The sequence below is a fragment of the Ranitomeya imitator genome, chromosome 5, assembly GCF_032444005.1.
Source record: "Ranitomeya imitator isolate aRanImi1 chromosome 5, aRanImi1.pri, whole genome shotgun sequence".
Lineage (NCBI taxonomy): Eukaryota > Metazoa > Chordata > Amphibia > Anura > Dendrobatidae > Ranitomeya > Ranitomeya imitator.
The window spans coordinates 3,418,904-3,437,599 of record NC_091286.1 but is presented as its reverse complement, the minus strand read 5'-3'; the positions used below and the strand labels follow the sequence as shown (position 1 = coordinate 3,437,599).

Here is an 18,696-nt window from a genome sequence, read left to right as displayed (position 1 = left end):
CACTGCACCCGTACACACTGCCAGCCCCAGACCGTCACTGCACCCGTACACACTGCCAGCCCCAGACCGTCACTGCACCCGTACACACTGCCAGCCCCAGACCGTCACTGCACCCGTACACACTGCCAGCCCCAGACCGTCACTGCACCCGTACACACTGCCAGCCCCAGACCGTCACTGCACCCGTACACACTGCCAGCCCCAGACCGTCACTGCACCCTGCACACTGCCAGCCCCAGACCGTCACTGCACCCTGCACACTGCCAGCCCCAGACCGTCACTGCACCCTGCCAGCCCCAGACCGTCACTACACCCTGCACACTGCCAGCCCCAGACCGTCACTGAACCCTGCACACTGCCAGCCCCAGACCGTCACTGAACCCTGCACACTGCCAGCCCCAGACCGTCACTGAACCCTGCACACTGCCAGCCCCAGACCGTCACTGAACCCTGCACACTGCCAGCCCCAGACCGTCACTGCACCCTGCACACTGCCAGCCCCAGACCGTCACTGCACCCGTACACACTGCCAGCCCCAGACCGTCACTGCACCCTGCACACTGCCAGCCCCAGACCGTCACTGCACCCTGCCAGCCCCAGACCGTCACTGCACCCTGCCAGCCCCAGACCGTCACTACACCCTGCACACTGCCAGCCCCAGACCGTCACTGCACCCTGCACACTGCCAGCCCCAGACCGTCACTGCACCCTGCCAGCCCCAGACCGTCACTGCACCCTGCACACTGCCAGCCCCAGACCGTCACTGCACCCTGCACACTGCCAGCCCCAGACCGTCACTGCACCCTGCACACTGCCAGCCCCAGACCGTCACTGCACCCTGCACACTGCCAGCCCCAGACCGTCACTGCACCCTGCACACTGCCAGCCCCAGACCGTCACTGAACCCTGCACACTGCCAGCCCCAGACCGTCACTGCACCCTGCACACTGCCAGCCCCAGACCGTCACTGCACCCTGCACACTGCCAGCCCCAGCCCGTCACTGCACCCTGCACACTGCCAGCCCCAGCCCGTCACTGCACCCTGCACACTGCCAGCCCCAGACCGTCACTGCACCCTGCACCCGTACACACTGCCAGCCCCAGACCGTCACTGCACCCGTACACACTGCCAGCCCCAGACCGTCACTGCACCCGTACACACTGCCAGCCCCAGACCGTCACTGCACCCGTACACACTGCCAGCCCCAGACCGTCACTGCACCCGTACACACTGCCAGCCCCAGACCGTCACTGCATCCTGCACACTGCCAGCCCCAGACCGTCACTGCACCCTGCCAGCCCCAGACCGTCACTGCACCCTGCCAGCCCCAGACCGTCACTACACCCTGCACACTGCCAGCCCCAGACCGTCACTGCACCCTGCACACTGCCAGCCCCAGACCGTCACTGAACCCTGCACACTGCCAGCCCCAGACCGTCACTGAACCCTGCACACTGCCAGCCCCAGACCGTCACTGCACCCTGCACACTGCCAGCCCCAGACCGTCACTGCACACTGCCAGCCCCAGACCGTCACTGCACCCTGCACACTGCCAGCCCCAGACCGTCACTGCACCCTGCACACTGCCAGCCCGACCGTCACTGCACCCTGCACCCGTACACACTGCCAGCCCCAGACCGTCACTGCACCCGTACACACTGCCAGCCCCAGACCGTCACTGCACCCGTACACACTGCCAGCCCCAGACCGTCACTGCACCCGTACACACTGCCAGCCCCAGACCGTCACTGCACCCGTACACACTGCCAGCCCCAGACCGTCACTGCACCCTGCACCCGTACACACTGCCAGCCCCAGACCGTCACTGCACCCGTACACACTGCCAGCCCCAGACCGTCACTGCACCCTGCACACTGCCAGCCCCAGACCGTCACTGCACCCTGCACACTGCCAGCCCCAGACCGTCACTGCACCCTGCCAGCCCCAGACCGTCACTGCACCCTGCCAGCCCCAGACCGTCACTACACCCTGCACACTGCCAGCCCCAGACCGTCACTGAACCCTGCCAGCCCCAGACCGTCACTGAACCCTGCACACTGCCAGCCCCAGACCGTCACTGAACCCTGCACACTGCCAGCCCCAGACCGTCACTGCACCCTGCACACTGCCAGCCCCAGACCGTCACTGCACCCGTACACACTGCCAGCCCCAGACCGTCACTGCACCCTGCACACTGCCAGCCCCAGACCGTCACTGCACCCTGCCAGCCCCAGACCGTCACTGCAGCCTGCCAGCCCCAGACCGTCACTACACCCTGCACACTGCCAGCCCCAGACGTCACTGAACCCTGCACACTGCCAGCCCCAGACAGTCACTGAACCCTGCACACTGCCAGCCCCAGACCGTCACTGCACCCTGCCAGCCCCAGACCGTCACTACACCCTGCACACTGCCAGCCCCAGACCGTCACTGCACCCTGCACACTGCCAGCCCCAGACCGTCACTGAACCCTGCACACTGCCAGCCCCAGACCGTCACTGAACCCTGCACACTGCCAGCCCCAGACCGTCACTGCACCCTGCACACTGCCAGCCCCAGACCGTCACTGCACACTGCCAGCCCCAGACCGTCACTGCACCCTGCACACTGCCAGCCCCAGACCGTCACTGCACCCTGCCAGCCCCAGACCGTCACTGAACCCTGCACACTGCCAGCCCGACCGTCACTGCACCCTGCACCCGTACACACTGCCAGCCCCAGACCGTCACTGCACCCGTACACACTGCCAGCCCCAGACCGTCACTGCACCCGTACACACTGCCAGCCCCAGACCGTCACTGCACCCGTACACACTGCCAGCCCCAGACCGTCACTGCACCCGTACACACTGCCAGCCCCAGACCGTCACTGCACCCTGCACCCGTACACACTGCCAGCCCCAGACCGTCACTGCACCCGTACACACTGCCAGCCCCAGACCGTCACTGCACCCTGCACCCATACACACTGCCAGCCCCAGACTGTCACTGCACCCTGCAAACTGCCAGCCCCAGACCGTCACTGCACCCATACACACTGCCAGCCCCAGACCGTCACTGCACCCTGCACCCGTACACTGCCAGCCCCAGACCGTCACTGCACCCTGCACCCGTACACACTGCCAGCCCCAGACCGTCACTGCACCCGTACACACTGCCAGCCCCAGACCGTCACTGCACCCGTACACACTGCCAGCCCCAGACCGTCACTGCACCCGTACACACTGCCAGCCCCAGACCGTCACTGCACCCTGCACCCCTACACACTGCCAGCCCCAGACCGTCACTGCACCCTGCACCTGTACACACTGCCAGCCCCAGACCGTCACTGCACCCTGCACCTGTACACACTGCCAGCCCCAGACCGTCACTGCACCCTGCAAACTGCCAGCCCCAGACCGTCACTGCACCCGTACACACTGCCAGCCTCAGACCGTCACTGCACCCTGAACCCATACACACTGCCAGCCCCAGACCGTCACTGCACCCGTACACACTGCCAGCCCCAGACCGTCACTGCACCCTGCACCCGTACACACTGCCAGCCCCAGACCGTCACTGCACCCTGCACCCATACACACTGCCAGCCCCAGACTGTCACTGCACCCTGCAAACAGCCAGCCCCAGACAGTCACTGCACCCGTACACACTGCCAGCCCCAGACCGTCACTGCACCCTGCACCTGTACACACTGCCAGCCCCAGACCGTCACTGCACCCTGCACCCGTACACACTGCCAGCCCCAGACCGTCACTGCACCCTGCACCCATACACACTGCCAGCCCCAGACCGTCACTGCACCCTGCACCCGTACACACTGCCAGCCACGGACCGTCACTGCACCCGTACACACTGCCAGCCCCAGACCGTCACTGCACCCTGCACCCATACACACTGACAGCCCCAGACCATCACTGCACCCTGAACCCGTACACACTGCCAGCCCCAGATCATCACTGCACCCTGCACCCATACACACTGCCAGCCCCAGACCATCACTGCACCCTGCACCCATACACACTGCCAGCCCCAGACCGTCAATGCACCCATACACACTGCCAGCCCCAGACCGTCACTGCACCCTACACCCCTACACACTGCCAGCCCCAGACCGTCACTGCACCCTGCACCCATACACACTGCCAGCCCCAGACCGTGACTGCACCCTACACCCCTACACACTGCCAGCCCCAGACCGTCACTGCACCCTGCACCCATACACACTACCAGCCCCAGACCGTCACTGCACCCTCCACCCCTACACACTGCCAGCCCCAGACCGTCACTGCACCCTGCACCTATACACACTGCCAGCCCCAGACCGTGACTGCACCCTACACCCCTACACACTGCCAGCCCCAGACCGTCACTGCACCCTGCACCCATACACACTGCCAGCCCCAGACCGTCACTGCACACTGCACCCGTACACACTGCCAGCCCCAGACCGTCACTGCACCCTGCACCCGTACACACTGCCAGCCCCAGACCGTCACTGCACCCTGCACCCATACACACTGACAGCCCCAGACCGTCACTGCACCCGTACACACTGCCAGCCCCAGACCGTCACTGCACCCTGCACCCGTACACAGCCAGGCCCAGACCATCACTGCACCCATACACATGGACAGCCCCAGACCATCACTGCACCCTGAACCCCTACACACTGCCAGCCCCAGACCGTCACTGCACCCATACACACTGCCAGCCCCAGACCGTCACTGCACCCTACACCCCTACACACTGCCAGCCCCAGACCGTCACTGCACCCTACACCCATGCACACTGCCAGCCCCAGACCGTCACTGCACCCCTACACACTGCCAGCCCCAGACCGTCTCTGCACCCGTACACACTGTCAGTCCCAGACGTCACTGCACCCTGCACCCCTACACACTGCCAGCCCCAGACCGTCACTGCACCCTGCACCCGTACACACTGCCAGTCCCAGACGTCACTGCACCCTGCACCCCTACACACTGCCAGCCCCAGACCGTCACTGCACCCGGCAACCATACTCACTGTCAGGAAATAGGAAAGCTCTGGTTACTTCACTTACACATACAGAGCTCTCAGCTGCAGTTTCCTCTGCCTGCCAACACAAGGCTGGAATTCTAAGCCACTCTTTCTCCCTCCCTCCCTGTGTGTGTAATCCTATACATTTTTCCCCTCCCTCAAGAATTTTTAAGGCTTTGAGCTGCAGGCAGGTCTCCCTACACTCCTCATTCCCCCCTCCCATCTGATAGTGGCTAAAACTGGTACAGAAAGCCATGGGCTTCTATTGTCCTGTTAAAGTTATATGTATTGGCATTGATCAGAGCTAGAGATATAAGGATTATACATTCCGGATTTCCATTGAGAGATCCATAGCTCACGGAAATCGCTAGGAGCTAAACCCAACGAGTGCAAGGAGCGGGTGTCTCCATAAAGGGGTCATGTAACTACGCCGTGTTTACACTTAGAAGAATTCCCCCGACGTGGTGCACCTCCTGATCATTGTGTCGTCCGTATACGAGGTTCATACAGCGAGATATGTATAAAAATGGGAGGGGAAAAAAAAAAGAGGGAAAAAAAAAAGAGGGAAAAAAAAAAGAGGGGAAAAAAAAAGAGGGAAAAAAAAAAAAAAGAGGGAAAAAAAAAAAAAGAGGGGAAAAAAAAAAGAGGGGAAAAAAAAGGGGGGAAAAAGAAGGGGGAAAAAGAGGGGGGAAAAAGAGGGGGGGAAAAAGAGGGGGGAAAAAGAGGAGGTAATTTCATAACCCAGCCCACTCCGTGATGTCACAATCAGAGGGCATATCTTAACCCTGCTGAGTTCTGAGTGTGTCTTTTGTCCGGGGTCTAGCTGCCAGACAGGGTTGATGCATCTGGATACATGCTCGCCCCTCCTGGAGATGATATGACACCTATATCTATATACATCCATATAATACCACAATAGCTGCAGCTTTGGAATCTGCTGCCCCACTTACACATACCAAAGCTCACAAAATCAACAGACAGCCCTGGCACACCAGCCTGACCCAAGAACTGAGGCGAGCTTCCAGGGCTGCTGAGGGCAGATGGAAAAGATCCCACTCCAACGAGCACTTCATCGCATTCAATCAGTCTCTTACTACTTTCAAGGCCACACTCGCCACAGCTAAACAAACCTACTTCTCATCTCTCATATCCTCCCTGTCTCACAACCCTAAACAGTTATTCAACACCTTCAATTCTCTCTTCCGTCCCCCAGCACCTCCTCCCTCCCGACTCATCTCAGCTGAAGACTTTGCATCATTTTTCAAGCAGAAGATTGATAACATGAGACAGTTTTAGTCGACAACCCCCAGAGCCCTTCCTCCCGACTTCCCAGCCCTCCACCTTGAAAACCAACTTCTCCACCATTACAGAAGATCGACTCTCCACTCTACTCTCAAGATCACATCTCACCACCTGTGCACTTGCCCCGATCCCATCCCACCTCATCCCAAACCTCACCAGTCTTTATCCCAACCATAACCCATCTCTTCAACCTATCACTTGCAACTGGTGTTTTCCCCCTCAAGCTTTAAACATGCCTCCATCACACCTATCCTCAAAAAGCCCTCTCTTGACCCATCCTCTGTATCTAGCTATCGCCCTATCTCACTTCTCCCCTATGCCTCCAAACTACTGGAACAACACGTCCATCTTGAACTGTCCTCCCATCTCTCTTCTTGCTCCCTCTTTGACCGCTTACAATCTGGCTTCCGGTCACACCACTCCACTGAAACTGCCCTAACTAAGGTCACCAATGACCTCTTAACCGCCAAGAGCAAGCGACACTACTCTGTCCTCCTCCTCCTGGACCTGGCCTCTGCCTTTGACACAGTGGACCATTCCCTATTACTACAGACCCTCTCATCCCTTGGCATCACAGACTTGGCCCTATCCTGGATCTCATCATACCTAACTGACCGGACATTCAGCATCTCCCACTCACACACCACCTCCTCACCTCGCCCCCTATCTGTCGGAGTCCCACAAGGTTCAGTCCTAGGGCCCCTGCTCTTCTCCATTTACACCTTTGGCCTGGGACAGCCCATAGAATCTCACGGTTTTCAGTATCACCTCTATGCTGACGACACACAGATCTACATCTCTGGACCAGATATCACCTCCCTACTAACCAGAATCCCTCAATGTCTGTCCACTATTTCATCCTTCTTCTCCGCTAGATTTCTGAAACTTAACATGGACAAAACAGAATTCATCATCTTTCCCCCATCTCACGCAACCCCCCCCCCCAATGAATCTATCCATTACAGTAAACGGCTGCCCACTCTCCCCAGTCCCACAAGCTCGCTGTCTCGGGGTAATCCTTGACAGTGATCTCTCCTTCAAACCACATATCCAAGCCCTTTCCACTTCCTGCCGACTTCAACTCAAAAATATTTCACGAATCCGTTCATTCCTCAACCAAGAATCTGCAAAAACCCTAGTCCATGCCCTCATCATCTCTCGCCTTGACTACTGCAACCTCCTGCTTTGTGGCCTCCCCTCGAACATTCTCGCACCCCTCCAAAACTATTCTAAACTCTGCTGCTTGACTAATCCACCTGTCCCCCCACTATTCCCCGGCCTCTCCCCTCTGTCAATCCCTTCACTGGCTCCCCATTACCCAGAGACTCCACTACAAAACCCTAACCATGATATACAAAGTGTTATGGCTGGCAATCAGGCAACACAGCGTGCAGTAATCAGCGCACATACAGAGATCTGGCAATAACCAAAAACAATAGGACGAGCTCTGAGACGTGGAATCTCTGTAGACTGCAGTACCTGATCTATCCTCACACAACTATAAGCAGCAGTGGATTGCGCCTATCACTACCTATGCAACTTGGCACTGCCTGAGGAGCTGACTAGCCTGAAGATAGAAATACAAGCCTGACTTACCTCAGAGAAATACCCCAAAGGAATAGGCAGCCCCCCACATATAATGACTGTTAGCAAGATGAAAAGACAAACGTAGGAATGAAATAGATTCAGCAAAGTGAGGCCCGATATTCTAGACAGAGCGAGGATAGCAAAGAGAACTATGCAGTCTACAAAAAACCCTAAAACGAAAACCACGCAAAGGGGCAAAAAGACCCACCGTGCCGAACTAACAGCACGGCGGTGCACCCCTTTGCTTCTCAGAGCTTCCAGCAAAAGTTAATAGCAAGCTGGACAGAAAAAACAGAAAACAAACTAGAAGCACTTATCTAGCAGAACAGCAGGCCCAAGGAAAGATGCAGTAGCTCAGATCCAACACTGGAACATTGACAAGGAGCAAGGAAGACAGACTCAGGTGGAGCTAAATAGCAAGGCAGCCAACGAGCTCACCAGAACACCTGAGGGAGGAAGCCCAGAGACTGCAATACCACTTGTGACCACAGAAGTGAACTCAACCACAGAATTCACAACAACAAAGCCATCAACAACCTGTCTCCTCCATACATCTGTGACCTCGTCTAAAGGTATAAACCAACACGCAACCTCCGATCCTCACAAGATCTCCTTCTCTACTCCCCTCTTATCTCCTCTTCCCACAATCGCATAAAAGATTTCTCTCGCGCATCACCCCTACTCTGGAACTCTCTACCACAACACATCAGACTCTCACCTACCATCGAAACCTTCAAAAAGAACCTGAAGACCGACCTCTTCCGACAAGCCTACAACCTGCAGTAACCACCGATCGACCAAACCACTGCATGACCAGCTCTATCCTCACCTACTCTATCCTCACCTGTTATGGACCTGGTGGTTAGGAGCACCCAAAATGACCTGATGGTTAAACCGATACAGGACAAGCTCTGGGAAGTGGGAACTCTGCTGACCGCAATCCCTAATCCTATCACACAACTAGAAATAGCCGTGGAGCGTACCTGACATGGCCTAGACGCCTCGACACAGCCTAAGAACTAGCTAGCCCTAGAGATAGAAAATAAAGCCTACCTTGCCTCAGAGAAATTTCCCCAAAGGAAAAGGCAGCCCCCCACATATATTGACTGTGAGTTAAGATGAAAGTCACAAACACAGAAATGAAACAGGTTATAGCAAAGGGAGGCCAGACTAACTAAACAGACCGAGGATAGGAAAGGTATCTTTGCGGTCAGCACAAAAAACTACAAAAGACCACGCAGAGTGTGCAAAAAGACCCCACCGCACTGACTCACGGTGCGGAGGTGCCACTCTGCATCCCAGAGCTTCCAGCTAGCAAAGCAAAATCATGAAAGCAAGCTGGACAAGAGAACAATGAACAGAAAATAACAATCGGGGACTTAGCTTCTTGCAGGAAGAGACAGGCCACCAGAAAGATCCAAGAGCGAACTGAACCAGCACAGGAACATTGACAGCTGGCATGGAGTAACGATCTGAGTGGAGTTAAATAGAGAAGCCAGCCTAAGAATAACCTAGATCACCTGTGGAAGGAACCTCAGAACCAGCAACTCCACTCACAGCCACCAGAGGGAGTCCATGGACAGAACTCGCCGAAGTACCATTCGTGACCACAGGAGGGAGTTCGATAACAGAATTCACAACAGTACCCCCCCCTTGAGGAGGGGTCACCGAACCCTCACCAGAACCCCCAGGCCGATCAGGATGAGCCAAATGAAAGGCACGAACTAGATCGGCAGCATGAACATCAGAGGCAACAACCCAGGAATTATCTTCCTGACCATAACCCTTCCACTTGACCAGGTACTGGAGTTTCCGTCTCAAAATACGAGAATCCAAAATCTTCTCCACCACATACTCCAACTCCCCCTCGACCAACACCGGGGCAGGGGGGTCAACGGAGGGAACCATAGGCGCCACGTATCTCCGCAACAACGACCTATGGAACACATTATGGATGGCAAAAGAAGCTGGAAGGGCCAAACGAAATGACACAGGATTGAGAACCTCAGAAATCTTATAAGGGCCAATGAAACGAGGCTAAAATTTAGGAGAGGAAACCTTCATAGGAACATAACGAGACGACAACCAAACCAAATCCCCAACACGAAGCCGGGGACCAACACAGCGACGGCGGTTAGCGAAACGTTGAGCCTTCTCCTGGGACAATGTCAAATTGTCCACTACGTGAGTCCAAATTTGCTGCAACCTGTCCACCACCGTATCCACACCAGGACAGTCCGAAGGCTCAACCTGCCCTGAAGAGAAACGAGGATGGAAACCAGAATTAAAGAAAAAAGGCGAAACCAAAGTAGCCGAGCTGGCCCGATTATTAAGAGCGAACTCAGCCAAAGGCAAGAAGGACACCCAATCATCCTGATCAGCAGAAACAAAACATCTCAGATACGTTTCCAAAGTCTGATTGGTTCGTTCGGTTTGGCCATTTGTCTGAGGATGGAAAGCCGAAGAAAAAGACAAATTAATGCCCATCTTAGCACAAAAGGACCGCCAAAACCTTGAAACAAACTGGGAACCTCTGTCCGAGACGATGTTCTCCGGAATGCCATGCAAACGAACCACATGCTGGAAAAACAATGGCACCAAATCGGAGGAGGAAGGCAATTTAGACAAGGGTACCAAATGGACCATCTTAGAGAAGCGATCACAAACCACCCAGATGACCGACATCCTTTGAGAGACGGGGAGATCTGAAATAAAATCCATGGAAATATGCGTCCAGGGCCTCTTCGGGACCGGCAAGGGCAAAAGCAACCCACTGGCACGAGAACAGCAGGGCTTAGCCCGAGCACAAGTCCCACAGGACTGCACAAAAGAACGCACATCCCGTGACAAGGAAGGCCACCAAAAGGATCTAGCCACCAAATCTCTAGTACCAAAGATTCCAGGATGCCCAGCCAACACCCAACAATGAACCTCAGAGATAACTCTACTAGTCCATCTATCAGGGACAAACAGTTTCTCCGCTGGACAACGGTCAGGTCTATCAGCCTGAAACTTCTGAGGCACCAGCCGCAAATCAGGGGAGATGGCAGACAAAATTACCCCCTCATTGAGAATACCAGCCGGCTCAGGAACATCCGGAGAGTCAGGCACAAAGCTCCTTGAAAGGGCATCAGCCTTCACATTCTTAGAGCCCGGAAGGTATGAAACCACAAAATTGAAACGGGAGAAAAACAGCGACCATCGAGCCTGTCTAGGATTCAACCGTTTGGCAGACTCGAGATGAGTCAAATTCTTGTGAACCGTCAAGACCACCACGCGATGCTTGGCTCCTTCAAGCCAATGTCGCCACTCCTCGAATGCCCACTTCATAGCCAACAACTCTCGATTGCCAACATCATAATTGCGCTCAGCAGGCGAGAACTTTCTAGAAAAGAAAGCACATGGTTTCATCACTGAGCCATCAGAACTTCTTTGAGACAAAACAGCCCCTGCTCCAATCTCAGAAGCATCAACCTCGACCTGAAACGGGAGCGAAACATCTGGCTGGCACAACACAGGGGCAGTAGAAAAACGACGCTTCAACTCCTGAAAAGCTTCCACAGCTGCAGAAGACCAATTGACCACATCAGCATCTTTCTTGGTCAAATCAGTCAACGGTTTAACAACACTAGAAAAATTAGCGATGAAGCGACGATAAAAATTAGCAAAGCCCAGGAACTTTTGCAGGCTCTTCACAGATGTAGGCTGAGTCCAATCATAAATGGCCTGAACTTTAACAGGGTCCATCTCGATAGTAGAAGGGGAAAAAATGAAACCCAAAAATGAAACCTTCTGAACCCCAAAGAGACATTTAGACCCCTTCACAAACAAGGAATTCGCACGAAGGACCTGGAACACCATTCTGACCTGCTTCACATGAGATTCCCAATCATCCGAAAAGACCAAAATATCATCCAAATATACAATCATGAATTTATCCAGGTACTCTCGGAAGATGTCATGCATAAAGGACTGAAACACAGATGGAGCATTAGAAAGCCCGAATGGCATCACCAGGTACTCAAAATGGCCCTCGGTACCATGCTGTTTTCCATTCATCGCCCTGTTTAATTCGCACAAGATTATACGCCCCTCGGAGATCTATCTTGGTGAACCAACTAGCCCCCTTAATCCGAGCAAACAAATCAGACAGTAGTGGCAAAGGGTACTGAAATTTGACCGTGATCTTATTAAGAAGGCGGTAATCAATACAAGGTCTCAAAGAACCATCCTTCTTGGCCACAAAAAAGAACCCTGCTCCCAACGGTGATGATGACGGGCGAATATGCCCTTTCTCCAAGGACTCCTTTATATAACTCCGCATAGCGGCGAGTTCTGGCACAGATAAATTGAACAGTCGACCCTTAGGAAACTTACTACCAGGAATCAAATCAATAGCACAATCACAATCCCTATGAGGAGGTAGGGCACCGGATCTGGGCTCATCAAATACATCCCGGTAATCCCACAAAAACTCAGGGACTTCAGAAGGAATGGAAGACGAAATTGACAGCAATGGAACATCACCATGTACTCCCTGACAACCCCAGCCAGACACAGACATAGATTTCCAATCCAATACTGGATTATGGACCTGTAGCCATGGCAACCCCAAAACGACCACATCATGCAGATTATGCAACACCAAAAAGCGAATATCCTCCTGATGTGCAGGAGCCATGCACATGGTCAAATGAGTCCAGTACTGAGGTTTATTCTTGGCCAAAGGCGTAGCATCAATTCCTCTCAATGGAATAGGATGCTGCAAGGGCTCCAAGGAAAAACCACAGCACCTGGCAAACTCCAAGTCCATCAAATTCAGGGCAGCGCCTGAATCCACAAATGCCATAACAGAATATGACGACAGAGAGCAAATCAGAGTAACGGACAAAAGAAATTTAGACTGTACCGTACCAATGGTGGCAGACCTAGCGAACCGCTTAGTGCGCTTAGGACAATCGGAGATAGCATGAGTGGAATCACCACAGTAAAAACACAGCCCATTCCGACGTCTGTGTTCTTGCCGTTCAGCTCTGGTCAAAGTCCTATCACACTGCATAGGCTCAGGCCTATGCTCAGAGAGTACCGCCAGATGGTGCACAGCTTTGCGCTCACGCAAGCACCGATCGATCTGAATGGCCAAGGACATAGACTCATTCAGACCAGCAGGCGTGGGAAATCCCACCATAGTATCCTTAAGGGTTTCCGAAAGACCCTTTCTGAAAATTGCCGCCAGGGCACATTCATTCCACTGAGTAAGCACAGACCACTTTCTAAACTTCTCACAGTACACCTCCGCTTCATCCTGACCCTGACACAAAGCCAGCAAGATTTTCTCTGCCTGATCCACTGAATTTGGTTCATCATAAAGCAATCCAAGCGCCAGAAAAAACGCATCAACATCACGCAATGCAGGATCTCCTGGCACAAGGGAAAATGCCCAGTCTTGAGGGTCGCCACGCAACAAAGAAATAATGATTTTTACTTGTTGAACGGGGTCACCAGAGGAGCGGGGTTTCAAAGCTAGAAACAGTTTACAATTATTTTTGAAATTCAAAAACTTAGATCTATTCCCAGAAAATAAATCAGGAATAGGAATTTATTCATTTTGGTACACAAAATGAGAATGCTTGGTCTGGGGGAAAATGTGTGTAAATGGGTTAGTAACTGGCTTAGTGATAGAAAGCAGAGGGTGGTTATAAATGGTATAGTCTCTAACTGGGTCGCTGTGACCAGTGGGGTACCGCAGGGGTCAGTATTGGGACCTGTTCTCTTCAACATATTCATTAATGATCTGGTAGAAGGTTTACACAGTAAAATATCGATATTTGCAGATGATACAAAACTATGTAAAGCAGTTAATACAAGAGAAGATAGTATTCTGCTACAGATGGATCTGGATAAGTTGGAAACTTGGGCTGAAAGGTGGCAGATGAGGTTTAACAATGATAAATGTAAGGTTATACACATGGGAAGAGGGAATCAATATCACCATTACACACTGAACGGGAAACCACTGGGTAAATCTGACAGGGAGACGGACTTGGGGATCCTAGTTAATGATAAACTTACCTGGAGCAGCCAGTGCCAGGCAGCAGCTGCCAAGGCAAACAGGATCATGGGGTGCATTAAAAGAGGTCTGGATACACATGATGAGAGCATTATACTGCCTCTGTACAAATCCCTAGTTAGACCGCACATGGAGTACTGTGTCCAGTTTTGGGCACCGGTGCTCAGGAAGGATATAATGGAACTAGAGAGAGTACAAAGGAGGGCAACAAAATTAATAAAGGGGATGGGAGAACTACAATACCCAGATAGATTAGCGAAATTAGGATTATTTAGTCTAGAAAAAAGACGACTGAGGGGCGATCTAATAACCATGTATAAGTATATAAGGGGACAATACAAATATCTCGCTGAGGATCTGTTTATACCAAGGAAGGTGACGGGCACAAGGGGGCATTCTTTGCGTCTGGAGGAGAGAAGGTTTTTCCACCAACATAGAAGAGGATTCTTTACTGTTAGGGCAGTGAGAATCTGGAATTGCTTGCCTGAGGAGGTGGTGATGGCGAACTCAGTCGAGGGGTTCAAGAGAGGCCTGGATGTCTTCCTGGAGCAGAACAATATTGTATCATACAATTATTAGGTTCTGTAGAAGGACGTAGATCTGGGGATTTATTATGATGGAATATAGGCTGAACTGGATGGACAAATGTCTTTTTTCGGCCTTACTAACTATGTTACTATGTTACTATGAATTCTAGGCTCCAACATCGGATTCTAAACCACAAAATCTTGAATGTTTTGTACCCTTGCAGTGAGATTATCCATCCAAGAGGACAGACCTTGAATGTCCATGTTTACACCTGTGTCCTGAACCACCCAGAGGTAAAGGGGAAAAGAAAGACAAAACACAGTGCAAAGAAAAAAAAATGGTCTCGGAACTTCTCTTATCCCTCTATTGAGATGCATTAATACTTTTGGGCCAGCTGTACTGTTATGGACCTGGTGGTTAGGAGCACCCGGTATGACCGGATAGTTAAACTCACACAGGACAAGCTCTGGGATGTGGGAACTCTGCTGACCGCAACCCCTATTCCTATCACAGAACTAGAAATAGCCGTGGAGCGTTCCTGACTCTCCCTAGACGCCTCGACACAGCCTAAGAACTAACTAGCCCTAGAGATAGAAAATAAAGCCTACCTTGCCTCAGAGAAATTTCCCCAAAGGAAAAGGCAGCCCCCCACATATATTGACTGTGAGTTAAAGGGACACTGTCACCTGAATTTGGAGGGAACAATCTTCAGCCATGGAGGCGGGGTTTTGATTCACCCTTTCCTTACCCGCTGGCTGCATGCTGGCTGCAATATTGGATTGAAGTTCATTCTCTGTCCTCCATAGTACACGCCTGCGCAAGGTGCAATCTTGCCTTGCGCAGGCGTGTACTATGGAGGACAGAGAATGAACTTCAATCCAATATTGCAGCCAGCATGCAGCCAGCGGGTAAGGAAAGGGTGAATCAAAAACCCAAAAACCCCGCCTCCATGGCTGAAGATTGTTCCCTCCAAATTCAGGTGACAGTGTCCCTTTAAGATGAAAGTCACAAACACAGAAATGAAACAGGTTATAGCAAAGGGAGGCCAGACTAACTAAACAGACCGAGGATAAGAAAGGTATCTTTGCGGTCAGCACAAAAAACTACAAAAGACCACGCAGAGTGTGCAAAAAGACCTCCGCACCGACTCACGGTGCGGAGGTGCCACTCTGCATCCCAGAGCTTCCAGCTAGCAAAGCAAAATCATGAAAGCAAGCTGGACAAGGAAACAATGAACAGAAAATAACAATCGGGGACTTAGCTTCTTGCAGGAAGAGACAGGCCACCAGAAAGATCCAAGAGCGAACTGAACCAGCACAGGAACATTGACAGCTGGCATGGAGTAACGATCTGAGTGGAGTTAAATAGAGAAGCCAGCCTAAGAATAACCTAGATCACCTGTGGAAGGAACCTCAGAAGCAGCAGCTTCACTCACAGCCACCAGAGGGAGTCCATGGACAGAACTCGCCGAAGTACCATTCGTGACCACAGGAGGGAGTTCGATAACAAAATTCACAACACTCACCCATCCCTTGTAGATTGTGAGCCTTCGCGGGCAGGGTCCTCTCTTCCTGTAGATTGTGAGCCCTCGCGGGCAGGGTCCTCTCTCCTCCTGTAGATTGTGAGCCCTCGCGGGCAGGGTCCTCTCTCCTCCTGTATCCTCACCCATCCCTTGCAGATTGTGAGCCTTCGCGGGCAGGGTCCTCTCTCCTCCTGTAGATTGTGAGCCCTCGCGGGCAGGGTCCTCTCTTCTCCTGTATTCTCACCCATCCCTTGTAGATTGTGAGCCCTCGCGGGCAGGGTCTTCTCTCCTACTGTATTCTCACCCATCCCTTGTAGATTGTGAGCCCTCGCGGGCAGGGTCCTCTCCCCTCCTGTATTCTCACCCATCCCTTGTAGATTGTGAGCCCTCGCGGGCAGGGTCCTCTCCTCCTGTATCCTCACCCATCCCTTGTAGACTGAGCCCTCGCGGGCAGGGTCCTCTCTCCTCCTGTATCCTCACCTATCCCTTGTAGATTGCGAGCCCTCGTGGGCAGGGTCCTCTCTCCTCCTGTATCCTCACCCATCCCTTGAGGATTGTGAGCCCTCGCGGGCAGGGTCCTCTCTCCTCCTGTAGATTGTGAGCCCTCGCGGGCAGGGTCCTCTCTCCTCCTGTAGATTGTGAGCCCTCGCGGGCAGGGTCCTCTCTCCTCCTGTATCCTCACCCATCCCTTGTAGACTGTGAGCCTTCGCGGGCAGGGTCCTCTCTCCTCCTGTAGATTGTGAGCCCTCGCGGGCAGGGTCCTCTCTCCTCCTGTAGATTGTGAGCCCTCGCGGGCAGGGTCCTCTCTTCTCCTGTATTCTCACCCATCCCTTGTAGATTGTGAGCCCTCGCGGGCAGGGTCCTCTCTCCTGTATCCTCACCCATCCCTTGTAGATTGTGAGCCCTCGCGGGCAGGGTCCTCTCTCCTCCTGTATTCTCACCCATCCCTTGTAGATTGTGAGCCCTCGCAGGCAGGGTCCTCTCTCCTCATGTATCCTCACCCATCCCTTGTAGATTGTGAGCCCTCGTGTGCAGGGTCCTCTCTCCTCCTGTATCCTCACCCATCCCTTGTAGATTGTGAGCCCTCGCAGGCAGGGTCCTCTCTCCTCATGTATCCTCACCCATCCCTTGTAGATTGTGAGCCCTCGTGTGCAGGGTCCTCTCTCCTCCTGTATCCTCACCCATACCTTGTAGATTGTGAGCCCTCGCGGGCAGGGTCCTCTCTCCTCCTGTATCCTCACCCATCCCTTGTAGATTGTGAGCCCTCGCGGGCAGGGTCCTCTCTCCTCCTGTATACTCACCCATCCCTTGTAGATTGTGAGCCCTCGTGTGCAGGGTCCTCACTCCTCCTGTACCTGTGTGACTTGTAGAGTTAAAGATTATTGTACTTGTTTTTATTATGTATACCCCTCCTCACATATAAAGCGCCATGGAATAAATGGCGCTAAAACAATAAATAATAATATGACATAATGAAATGTAAGTGTTCTTTTCAACTTTAATCCCATTTAATCCCATTTTATTTGTAATTGTATTGTACATATGATCTTTGTCTTCTTTATAATATCTTTTTATACCTCTGTAAACACTGCCTACCTATTTTGGAGTAACATAAAATTACTAGCTTTGTCTCTCCTTGCTCTATAACGTACGGTTACGTGCTCTGAAGTGAATTACGCTAGTAATCTGGGTTGGCTCCGGACCTGTTAATAATTAAGAAATTGGAGCTGGAGGCAGCGGATTTGTCTTGTGCGATTGGGAGGTTTTGTAATGATGGCGGTGTTGATAATTATTACTCCTGCCTGAGTGGGAGCAGTTATTTCGCCCTCGCTGTAGAGCCCATTAGCCAGTACATAGCAGGCAGTCTGTCTGGCGACTAATTATCCTAGGTGCAGTACCTAATCTCACCTGAGGGTAAGGGGGCGCCAGAGAGCTGCAAGTACCAAACCGGAAGTGGGATATAGATAAACCCCCTTCAGAATGAACCAGGGGGCAACCAGACACCCCCAGTTCATGACAAATTGGTGTCAGCGGTGCAGATGATACAGGAATCCTCCCCATGAACCGCACTGCCCGCCCCGCACCGTCCCCGCACACTGCGCTTGTCCAGACAGATATACACGAGGCAATATACATGGCGGAGGGAACACACACTGCACCTGGCACTTACCGCACAGTAGCCGCTGGGCGCAGTACACACAGTCCGTCTGCTCACTCGCACTTGTCGGGGCCGTGCTGCGCCTCCTTCCGGGTTCGCTCCCCAGCTCTGCCGTGTTGTGACGCGCCTTGTCACGTGCTCGCAGCGACCTGACGTCACGGCCCTACGTGTGACAATCGCTCGCCGCCATGTTGTCGTGGTTCTGGCTCCGCCTTTTCTCTTCGTCTCCTGATATTTATGTTTCAGCCTTCACTGTACGGGGTCAGAGCACGCCCCCACGATGACACGCCCCCACGATGACACGCCCCCACAATGACACGCCCCCACGATGACACGCCCCTACGATGACACGCCCAGCATGGCACACCGCCCCCACGATGACACGCCCCCCACGATGGCACGCCCTCCCCCCTCCCCCGATGACACGCCCCTACGATGACACGCCTAGCATGGCACGCCGCCTCCACGATGACACGCCCCCACGATGGCACGCCCCCCGACGACACGCCC

The 18,696-nt window shown here is 53.3% G+C and overlaps 1 protein-coding gene across 4 annotated transcripts in view; it reads right to left on the bottom strand.

Moving 5' to 3' along the window:
• Positions 1 to 18,421, bottom strand: part of KLC4 (kinesin light chain 4) — a 142,288-nt gene extending 123,867 nt beyond the window's left edge. For 2 of the 4 annotated variants that reach the window (XM_069768208.1, XM_069768210.1), the window contains exon 1: positions 18,199 to 18,311. The gene's annotated coding sequence lies outside the window, so the exon portion shown is untranslated. Of the gene's footprint in view, positions 1 to 18,198 lie in introns of all 4 variants that reach the window. The other 2 variants (XM_069768206.1, XM_069768212.1) reach the window with 2 other exon arrangements.
• Between the last annotated feature and the right edge of the window lie 275 nt (positions 18,422 to 18,696).